This window comes from Pyrus communis, chromosome 2, assembly GCF_963583255.1.
Source record: "Pyrus communis chromosome 2, drPyrComm1.1, whole genome shotgun sequence".
NCBI lineage: Eukaryota > Viridiplantae > Streptophyta > Magnoliopsida > Rosales > Rosaceae > Pyrus > Pyrus communis.
In genome coordinates this window covers 21,701,965-21,713,198 of record NC_084804.1, presented here as the reverse complement: position 1 = coordinate 21,713,198, position 11,234 = coordinate 21,701,965, and the positions used below count along the sequence as shown (strand labels likewise).

At 39.8% G+C, this 11,234-nt stretch overlaps 1 pseudogene; it reads right to left on the bottom strand.

The window, feature by feature from the left end:
• Window positions 1–246: 246 nt before the first annotated feature.
• LOC137724945 (disease resistance protein RPV1-like) lies at window positions 247–9,945 on the bottom strand (annotated as a pseudogene).
• Between the last annotated feature and the right edge of the window lie 1,289 nt (window positions 9,946–11,234).

Below are 11,234 nucleotides of genomic sequence, written 5' to 3'. Positions count from 1 at the left end.
CCTCATTATCTTATTTTCTCACCAACATTATAATCCCACGCATCTTAAAAGTTAAAAAATTAAAATGTTATTTCCCCACCCATTATTATTCCAAAAATAACCTTTGATTATTATATATATGTGTAAAATTATTAAATTATCTACCCGCAAAGAAATAAATCTGTGCAATAAGAACCACAGACGTATGCAAATTCTAGTGAAAAAGTTTGATGGTCTCTCTTGCAGGTTTGAGCTTCGAACTTCTTATTATTTGTAAAACATAGTCTTATCTCTACCCTTAAAGAAACATGCAATGTCTAGGAAAACTTGTTGCAAGACATAATCCAGGGCATCATAACTTTTCAGAAGTATTCTTTGAATACCTTTGTAAGGTTCTTTTTTGGAAGAATCGTAACTATCCAATATTGCTTGCCAACGATCTATACTTTTATTACGCATGTGAGAACCTATAAGAGTAAGAGCTAATGGAAGGCCTTGAGCATAGGCTATTGCACATCGTGCGAGTCTCAAATAATCATCTGAAGGTTCTTTTCTTCCGAAGGCATTCAAACTTAAAAGCTCAAGAGCTTGGCCGTCTTCTAACTGCTGGACCTTATATATCAACTCAACACCATAAGATTCCAGCAATCCTCACCGAGCAAATCAACTTCAACCAAGTTGTTTAAATGCTCCAATTCATCCATGTCATCAAGAATTAAGAGAATCTTCCTTTGCCTCAACAGTTTCTTTATAAGACTGATTCCTTCATAAACATCTACAGCTTTCAACTTTGTACCACGAAGAATTTTAGAAAGAAGAGTGTTTTGAAGTTGGATCATGCTTGCACGTGATGTTGATGCTTCTCTAACATTTGCCAGGAAACAGTTACCTTCAAACTTTTGAGCAATTGCATTATAAACAGCTTTTAGAATTGTTGTCTTGCCTATTCCTGATGTTCCCCATATCCCAACCACTCAACGATCATTTCTTCCAACACCTAAAAGCTCTCTCACCTCTTGTACACAAGATTGTAGTCCAACTGGGTGTTTGGCCACATTCAAATATGTGCCATCAAGTACTCGGACTAAGATATCCTCAACAATGTTGCCTACAAATGTAGCTTCAGAGCTAGCAGTTAAAACAAATCACACAATTAATCAGTGAACTTTTTTTTTTTTTTTTTTTGTTGCTATATTTCAATGAAATGTGGGAATAAAAAATGTAAAAACAAATAGACAAGATTATTGCACGATATTTAAAAAAAAAAAAAGTGAACTTGAAAATGTTTCTACGTTTCTATGTTTCTATCCAAAAGAAAGAGGGCTTAAAAAACTCAAGCATGTGTCCCTTGCTCGGGGTCTAAGAGTAAAAATGAAACACAAAACTAAATTGACATTATTGTAGGTTTTTTACCCTTGAGGTTTCATTTTAGAGGGGTTAGGTCGTACGTCCCTCTCTTTTCTTGTAATATTTTTCTACTTTAAGAGAGATGAGATTTATATCTCCTTTTTTCTTGTAACATTTTTCCGTTTGATGAGGGATAAGATTAAAATTCCCTCGTACTACCAAGATTTTCTATAAAAAAAAATTACATTCTTAATGGGTTAGATTGTTAGTTATTAGGGGGAGAGAGGTCGGTGGGGTTCTCCCCTCTACCTAAGGTCATCTCCAACCAAAGCTTGGCCAGATGGCTCATTTTAGCCCTTTGGTCCTCCAAGAAATTAATATTTTAATGAACAGTACATGACCATATTTCTTACCAACTCCAACCGAGGGCCAAAGGGCCATAAGGCTTGTTTTAGCCCTGTCACAAAAAATCGTCTTCAACCGAGGACCAAAGAACCATAGGGCTAAACATAATTTATTATTTAAAAACTACAACTTAAATTCAAATCCAACGGCTAAGTGACGTAAGTATGACGTCAGCTAGCCGTTGGATTTGAATTTTTTTGGGCTATAAATAGGGTGAATATTGGGCTATAATTCACACACCTTTGAATTCAATCTATTTCAATTTAATCTCTTTCAATTCAATTTCTTTCAATTTAAGTTTGCAATGAATTCAAACTTTGGATCCTCTTCGGATTCCAACTGGGGGTCCTCATCCAATTCCAAATAGGAAGAAAAATGGGCGCATATGAGATGAGAAGATGAGAAGTCTGGTGAAGAAGATGAAGCATGACGCAACACACAATATGTGGCAGCCATGGTGTGTCAGCCAATTGAGGAACAACCTTAATGGGGTGGCTTTGTTGCTGATCGTTCTTACAAACCATGAAACAGAGCGACATGAAAATTCTTGATCAGTGAATTGAAGGGAAAATAAACACATAGTTAATGGTAGAGCTAGGAATTTTTCACGGGGTGGGGCTAACTTAAAGATTTAAATCTTGTAAACAAAGAAAACCGATATTGTATTTTTCACAGTATCAGCTAGCTTAAGAAAATTTTTAAAAGGGGAGCCAAGAATTTTTCGTTATTAAACAAATATGTGTTAAAATTCAAACAAATTCAAACTTGAAACATATATGTACAAGAAGCGATGAGAAAGGATGTAAGAAATATATATGGTTTGTAAACTATATTATATATTTTTATAATTAAATTGAGAGAACTAGGATTAGTGACTAAATATATGGTGGACTACATTCGGAAATCAATGAAAATTACATGTAAAATTTTATTTTTTCACTGAAAGCTACTTAGGCTATAACCCATGGTAGCCTTTAATGTGGCTTCGCCAGTGCATACAGTTCAAAGAAAACCTAATCTACAAAACACAAAATCCCTAAACCTGTAAAACCCTAATTTATTCTTCAATACTAAATCCCTAAAATTGAATACCCTTTTTTTGAAGATTTGGAACAGAGATGCACGGGTCAGGAGTCAGGAGATTTAGGATCATCAGGAGGCTGGGAGGGTAGGGAGCTATCCGATCAAGTTGAGAAGAGCTGATACATGATGGTGGTGGTTGAGTTGATTTGAGAGGAGCTGAGGGAGGGAGTTGACGACTAGCAATTCCCACTCATAGACAAACAGAATAGGAGTTTGATTGAGAAACTCAGTCAAGAGGAGGAAATGAGGAGAGTCTGTCTGTGTCTAAGAGCACTTCCACCCCTCTCAAATCCCCTAAGGGATATTGGATTAAATCTCCTCCTCCCATCCCCCCCCCCCCCCCCCCCCCCAAAAACTCCTCTACCCCATTCCAGTCCACTGGGCTCTGGGGGAGCCTAGTTGCTAACCTAGGCTAAAATCGACTAGCCTAACCCCTAGGCCATGTGATGCCAAACTGACGTCAGCTACAATTAAAAGCTTAATTAAAAATACAAAAATTATAAAAAAAATAAATAATATTTTAATATGAATTGTCTGGGCTATTCAATTTAGGGGTGGAGATGCACTTGGGCAGCTACTGTTCACTAAAGGCAATTACCATTCACTTGGGGGATTGAATTGCCTATTTCTCGGGGCTCTTTTTAGAGGTGGAAATGCTCTAACTGTGGAGAGACTAGAGAGAGATTGAGAAACTGAGGAGATTGTGAGAGAAACAGCAGGCCCGTGTCAATTGTGAATTATATGTGTTGGAATTGAAGGGTGGTGAACGATGGAGATATTATCTAGAAAAATGGACAGTTTATATGGACAGGTATGGGGCCCGTGGTTCCTAAGTTTTGGACATGCCTCGCCCCCTATTTACATCCACGCCCCACCCAGTTTCTTTTCTAGTAAATTCATACCCGCCCCGAACCTTGCCTCGAATAGCAACTACTCGACCCCGCGGGTCTTTGACCCGTTTGCTCACCCCTGTCACACAGTTCCTCTCTGTGTGTGTATAATCTTTGCATTCTTTAGACTTTCAGGGGTAACCCCAAAAAATCACAATTCTCTCTCAAGCTTCGACTTCAATAGGGCTGGAAAAAATTCCCAAAAATCCTAACCAAACCAAAAAAAATCCCAATCCCAAACCAAAATTCCTAAAATTTTCGGGATAAAATACCGAACCGATCCCAAAATTTCGTTACGAGATTCGGTATTGTCTACTCAATCTTTCGGTAACCCATACCGAACTGAAAATAAATAATATATATTATTATATATTGGGATAGGATCAATGGACAAATATTTTTACACTCTTTTTAAGCCTTTTGATTACATGACAGCTAATGGTTCTTATTTATTTATTAAATAAAATGGATGCTTATGTGGATTTTAAATAATATTAAAGATAAAATAAAATTGAAAAAAAACATAAAATCTGGAAAATTAAAACTAAAATTAAAAAAAATGAAGAAACTCTAGTTGTATGCATTCCTCTGTCTCCCCCTTTGCTGATGTGGTTTTGCAACTTCATGTTTCATATCGATACGAAATTCTGATGCCTTCTACAAGGAGTCAAGTTATTATTCTCTTGAATCTTCATTAGGTAAGCAAAATGAAACCCTAAGTTCTATATTATTGTTTATATATGCGGGGTGATTAAATTAGGTTTTGCAAAAAAAAAAAAAAAAAAAACAATTAGTTTTGTTAGTTCTTGTGTTTCAATTGAACTCGAACTTATGTTCTAGGGTTTTAAGTAAGAAAGCAACAATTCTAGAGACGTCTGATTGATCACTATTGTCAGTGCACATCTTCTATATTGAATTTGAGGAGCGTATAATGTTTTGCTAACTGAACTGTGTCTCTGCTTGCAGGTTGAGCAATAGGGGTAGTTGGAATTTTTGCAGCGGGGGTAGTTGCGATTTCTGTAGCTCTCGTTTCAATTTTCTAACCATCTTGTCAACCCCAACCTATAGCAGAACCTGCAACATGAAGTTGCAAAACCACATTAGCAAAGGGGGAGACAGAGGACTGTGTACAACTAGGGTTTCTTCCTTTTTTAATTTTAGTTTTAATTTTCTAGATTTTATGTTTTTTTCAATTTTATTTTATCTATAATATTAAGGAAAACTAATGAAAATGGCTTGAAAACTTTGAGTTTTAACTATAAGGACAAAATAAAGGGTAAAGTGAATAGTACCAGGATTGACTTTTTAGTGTAAAAATGTGGTTTTTCGTTAAAGTGAACAGTACCGAGAGCTTTTCGTTAAAGTTCCCCACATAAGCATCCATGTCATTTTATGAATAAATAAGAATAATTGGATATCCTGTAATCAAAAGGCTAAAAAAGAGTGTAAAAATATTTGTCCCTTGATCTGATGACCTATCCCTTATATATATATGGGAATTGTTATTAGCACTCTAAAAATCTCATTTGGCACTCCAAACTTTCTATAATTAGAAAGAAAAATACACTTGTGAGGAGTGTAGAATGTGATTTTTGGAGTGCTAATAACAATTTCCTATATATTATATTTATATATGTATTATTATACATTTGACTTGTTGCTAACTACTAGTAGCAATATAATTGGTGTGGTCTAAGGTAGTAACCATAACCTTTTATCGTAACATTTGCCAGTACGAACCTCTCACAAATGTGTCTATTTCTTCAACACGAAACTAACATATTAGGTTTGTATCTTATTATTTTATTTTTGGGTTTGTTACTTATCCTATTTTGCTTACATGTTAATTTTACTTGGTATGAATGATTGCTATTTCAATTTGTATGAAATTTGGGAATACCAAACCATCCCAAAATACCGAAAATATTTTGGGATTCCCAAAAATTGGGAATACCAAAATTTTGGCTTGGGATTGGTCTTCAAATTCCCGTCCCTAAAATTTTCGGTTTGGGATTCAGGATCCCATTTTCGGTTTGGGATCCTACACCGAATCATCCCTAGACTTCAACGCCCAAATCTACAATTTTTATTTGCTCGAAATTTGGAAAGTAGGTACGAATTTAGTCAGTCCTCTTAATCGAACTTATATAAATTTTCATCGATTTCCTTATAAATTCTCAATTTCTCACATAAATCCCTAATTACCCATTAACCAGCTTCTTTCCTTCTTCCCACGTTGGCTTAACATAGATGTTGATTTGCAGGTTGTTGAGGACTATGAAATTAAGGTTGTGCCTGTAGTTTTGCTGTTCAAGAATGGGAAGAAATGTGAATCTGGTTGGTACCATGCCAAAGGAGTTCTATGTTGCTGCCATTGAGAGGGTTCTGAAGTCCTAACCTTTTTTTCTCAATTCGTGCCAACGAAGTTAACAACAATAAACAGAGTAGTTGATTTTTTTCCAACATGTTATTCGTAAGGATTCCTATCACTTTAGTGCGTATTCAAATGACACTATACAGGTTGTACACATATATCTTAGACATATGCCTAATTCATTACCAGCATAGGTGTTAGTTACCATCATCTCATCATTTCGTGTACCCCTTCTATCTTTTGAGTTTTTACCCAGTCTTTTTTTAGTTGAGGCATTCGTTGAAATTGTTCTGTAACAAAACGTGTCGTTGATTGTTCATCCATTGACTTATTGGCTTGAAAAATGTTTGATGATTGCAATGCAGAGTTAGTTAATGATTCATTGGAAACCAATAAGAAAAGGTTGGTTGTTGATCTTCAAATTGGTGTTTTCTCCTCTGTGGCATTGTTGTGTATTTGTTTTGTGCATGTTTGGAGCAAATGCACTTTTAGATTTCATCACATGAAACCATCAGAAAAGCTTACCTCGATCGGATGAACATGACTTTGCTAATTACTGTTACATATTGGCCTGATGCTTGAGTTCAACTTTTTAATTCAAAAACACTTTTTAAGTTTTAGACTTTGAATTTTTGTTTGATAGGATTCTTTTTAAAAACTAGATTCAAAACTAACTTAAAAACATAGGCTATTTCTTAAAAACACTAAAAGTGAGTTTTTAGAGTTTTTTTGTCCTTTTACTGCTCTCTCTCCTACACATCTTTTCCTGCTCTCTCTCTCTCTCTCTCCTAATCTCTTCTTCTCTCCCCACGTCCTCACCCTATCTCATCTCTCACCTCACCTTTTGTCTTATCTCTCTCATCACCTCATTCTTCCCTCGGTCCACACCTTCTCAATGTATTTTTTTACTCTCTCCCTTGTCACCCTCTCTTTCTTCTCTCTCCTCACCTCCTCACCCTCGCCCTCTCCCTATCTTTTTCTCTCCTCGCCATTTAATTCCTCTATTATGTCTTTTCCAATCCTCTCTTCTTCAATTTATGCTCAAGGTAGTTCGAACTCAAACTAAGAAAACTTAGTTTAAAAAATTTAACCAAACAAATTTTTGAATTTTTGAGACTTAAAAAAAAAAAATTGTTTTTAAGTGCTGTTCTTTGGAAATTGTTTTAGGAGCAATCAAAGTTTTTGAGTAGAATACCAAGTAGGTTCTTAAGATAACTGTTTGGACCCAAATTATTATTGCTGGGCCGAGTAGCAGGATGCGTTCGGCCCAAGGTGATGACAAGTAATATGGGCCGAATAATAAGGCCCGGGCCAGCTGGCAGGGTCGGCCAAATCCTATCAGAAGTAGTCCAGATAAATAGAAAGGTCGAGGAAGTCCTGGTGCAACTAGGATTCTCGACCAGCAAGGAATGAAGTCCCGAAAAAAGGAAAATTCAGAATCCCAGTAGGAGTAGGTTTGTTCGAGGAAGAGGCGAATTGGGACAAGGACTCCCAATCCAAATCGGAGTCGGTTTCAGGGAATGGGGCACTATAAATACAAGAAATCATGCAACAGAAAAGGACCTTCAACTCAGCATACAATTGCCCTGCGCAAAACCTCTCAATCACCTTGAGATTTTTTCCTTTTCTTTTTCCTGCCGACACACCTTCAGTTTGGATAAACAGCATTGTGGAAGCAACCGGCGAGCACCTTCAGTTTGGATAAACAGCACTGCTGCCGCAGAATCAGCCGCCCAAGAAGCATCTTCAGTTTGGATAAACAGCACTGCGTCGAGGTCGACCGATTATCTATCCCAGTCTCGGTCGAGAAAGGTTTTCGAACCTTTGTTGGCAGAGGTCACCTTGCTAGCCTTCTCGGCATAGTTAGGTGTTACGAATTACATTGCTCGGCGTACTGGTCGCCGAGTGGTTTTATGATTGGATACTCACAGGTGAGTTTCAGGGTTCGGCATTCCGACGGCCGAACTACGTTTACCATCAAGACATATATCACGTTCGAGTACCTGTGCCCATACACCTTGGTCTCGATTCGACGTGCTTATACTCTCACGAATATAATCACAGTGACCGAATCGGGCTCGGACGATTTGTGAACTCCGCAGAATTAGCAGCCTTGTCTTCAGGCTGTAGAACCCAGAGACCGAGAGTGTTCCTTCCTCGGTCGCAATCGCAAATTAAAGAAGTCAACAACGCGCTCAAAGCTACATCAACAAATTTTACTCCTCGGCCAGGCTCGGCCGACGAGTTGGCACGCCCCGCATTCGACAAGAAATCATGCAACAGAAAAGGACCTTCAACTCAGCATACAATTGCCCTGCGCAAAACCTCTCAATCACCTTGAGATTTTTTCCTTTTCTTTTTCCTGCCGACACACCTTCAGTTTGGATAAACAGCACTGTGGAAGCAACCGGCGAGCACCTTCAGTTTGGATAAACAGCACTGCTGCCGCAGAATCAGCCGCCCAAGAAGCATCTTCAGTTTGGATAAACAGCACTGCGTCGAGGTCGACCGATTATCCAACGTGGGCCTGCGCGCCACGTTACAAAACCTACGTGGGCGGCTGATTATCCAAACTGAAGATGCTTCTTGGGCGGCTGATTCTGCGGCAGCAGTGCTGTTTATCCAAACTGAAGGTGCTCGCCGGTTGCTTCCACAGTGCTGTTTATCCAAACTGAAGGTGTGTCGGCAGGAAAAAGAAAAGGAAAAAATCTCAAGGTGATTGAGAGGTTTTGCGCAGGGCAATTGTATGCTGAGTTGAATGTCCTTTTCTGTTGCATGATTTCTTGTATTTATAGTGCCCCATTCCCTGAAACCGACTCCGATTTGGATTGGGAGTCCTTGTCCCAATTCGCCTCTTCCTCGAACAAACCTACTCCTACTGGGATTCTGAATTTTCCTTTTTTCGGGACTTCATTCCTTGCTGGTCGAGAATCCTAGTTGCACCAGGACTTCCTCGACCTTTCTATTTATCTGGACTACTTCTGATAGGATTTGGCCGACCCTGCCAGCTGGCCCGGGCCTTATTATTCGGCCCATATTACTTGTCATCACCTTGGGCCGAACGCATCCTGCTACTCGGCCCAGCAATAATAATTTGGGTCCAAACATTGCCCCCTCGCTTCTGAGGTCGCCGACCGTTAATTCTTGGTCGGGCCTCGACCTTGAAGAAGCGAAAACGTTTTTTCTCTTTTGGACTCTACTTCCTTAATGACCGTTATTCCTGCGCATTTATTAGACATGATTGCACTTTCCTCGTTGCCCCCAACGCGTGGCCACGTGTCGATTCTCCGCCGTTCTTAAAACTTTCAATCGTGGGCTTCGAGACCGTGTAATAACTGGAACATCTCATCCTCATTAATGCCTTAAAACTGGCGTCGCACGCAATCGTGCGTCCTGGATTTTCGACTCCTCGATCCCCTAGGAGTTTAAATCATTGTATTTGTTCTCTTGTAATGATTCTTTTTGTTATCAATACAATGGTTATTTTGCCATCAATACAATGGTCGTTTTGCTGTCAGTATAATGGTCTTACTCTTGCATTTCCCATGTAATTGGGTAGTACTTCTTTCAAAACTTTCCATTAATCGGCAATTTGTGAACTGAACCCGTCCGATCTCGTAAATGATATGCCCCCTTGCCGAGGACTTTGTGAACGATGAATGGCCCTTCCCAATTTGGCGACCACTTACCAAACCTGGGGTCTTTGATTCCAACAGGCAACACAGTTTGCCAAACCAATTCTCCTTCGCCGAACGTTTTTTGTCTTACACGCTGGTTATATGCTCGTTCGGCAATTTTCTTTTGCGCAATCAACAAGTTACCTGCGTCGATTCGACTTTCTTCTAAGTCTTCCAACTCTTGTCGCATCGCTTGACTGTATTCAATACTGCACAAATCATTCTGCTCGATTACTCGCAACGAGCTTATACTCAACTCGACCGGTAATATAGCATCGTGTCCATAAGTTAACGCATAAGGAGTGGTTCCAGTGGCCGTCCGGGGTGAAGTTCGGTATGCCCATAATGCTTCATATAACTTTAAATGCCACAAACCAGGTTTCTCTTTTACCATTTTTTCAAGGATGCCGATCAACACTTTGTTGCTGGCCTCGGCCTGTCCGTTTGCCTGTGGGTAGTACGGCGTAGATTGCTCGAGTCGGATATTCAAACTTGCCGCGTATTCCCTAAACCTATCGGCCGTGAATATAGTGCCATTATCAGTTATGATTGTTTCTGGCACGCCGAATCTGGTCACAATATTCTCCTCTACGAAGTTGCATACCTCTTTAGCAGTTAATTCGGCGTATGACCTTGCCTCGACCCACTTAGTGAAATAGTCGGTTGCTACAATTATCCATGCGTGCTTCGCTGCCCCTGATGACGGCGTGATTTTGCCAATTACATCCATTGCCCAACCCCTGAACGGCCATGGTTTAGTAACCGAGTGTAGCAATACGGCCGGGGCTCTTTGCACGGGTCCATGAATTTGGCATGATACGCATCTCCGTGCATATTCGATGCAATCCTTTAATATATTGGGCCAAAAATAACCGTGTCGTCGGAGCAACCAGCGCATCTTTCGTCCAGATTGGTGTGCTCCGCAAATTCCTTCATGTACCTCGGCCATTACTTGGGCAGCCTCGTGTGGGCCGAGGCACAATAGTAGTAAACCATCCTCGCCCTTGCGATATAATTCATTTTGATACGACACATAATTCGTGGCGAGCACCTTCGTTCTTCGGTCGTGTTTCCCATTGGGGTTATCGAGGTACCGTAACATCGTCTTTCTCCAATCATCTGGTTCTACTTCGACGACACATACTTCTATGGGATCTCCTCGTTCTAGTAGGGATGGGAGCGACATTACCCTTGTACGTATTACGTGTGCGCGTTGGAGAGTTTGCTGATTGATCAAGGCGGGGTACGATCGTTGACCCGTGGTCGCAATTCCCACAATTCGACCTAGTTTGCCCCCCATGAGTTGTGCTCCGGAGGCGATCTGGGCGAGTTCGTCGGCGTCAGTATTGTGAATACGTGAAATGTGTTCAAATGTGATTCGTTCGAATGACTCGGCCAGGTAGGTGGCGACCATGTGATAGGGAGCTAAAGTACAACTCATGCAGCGAAACACGCCGTTCAGCTGGTTAATCACAAGTT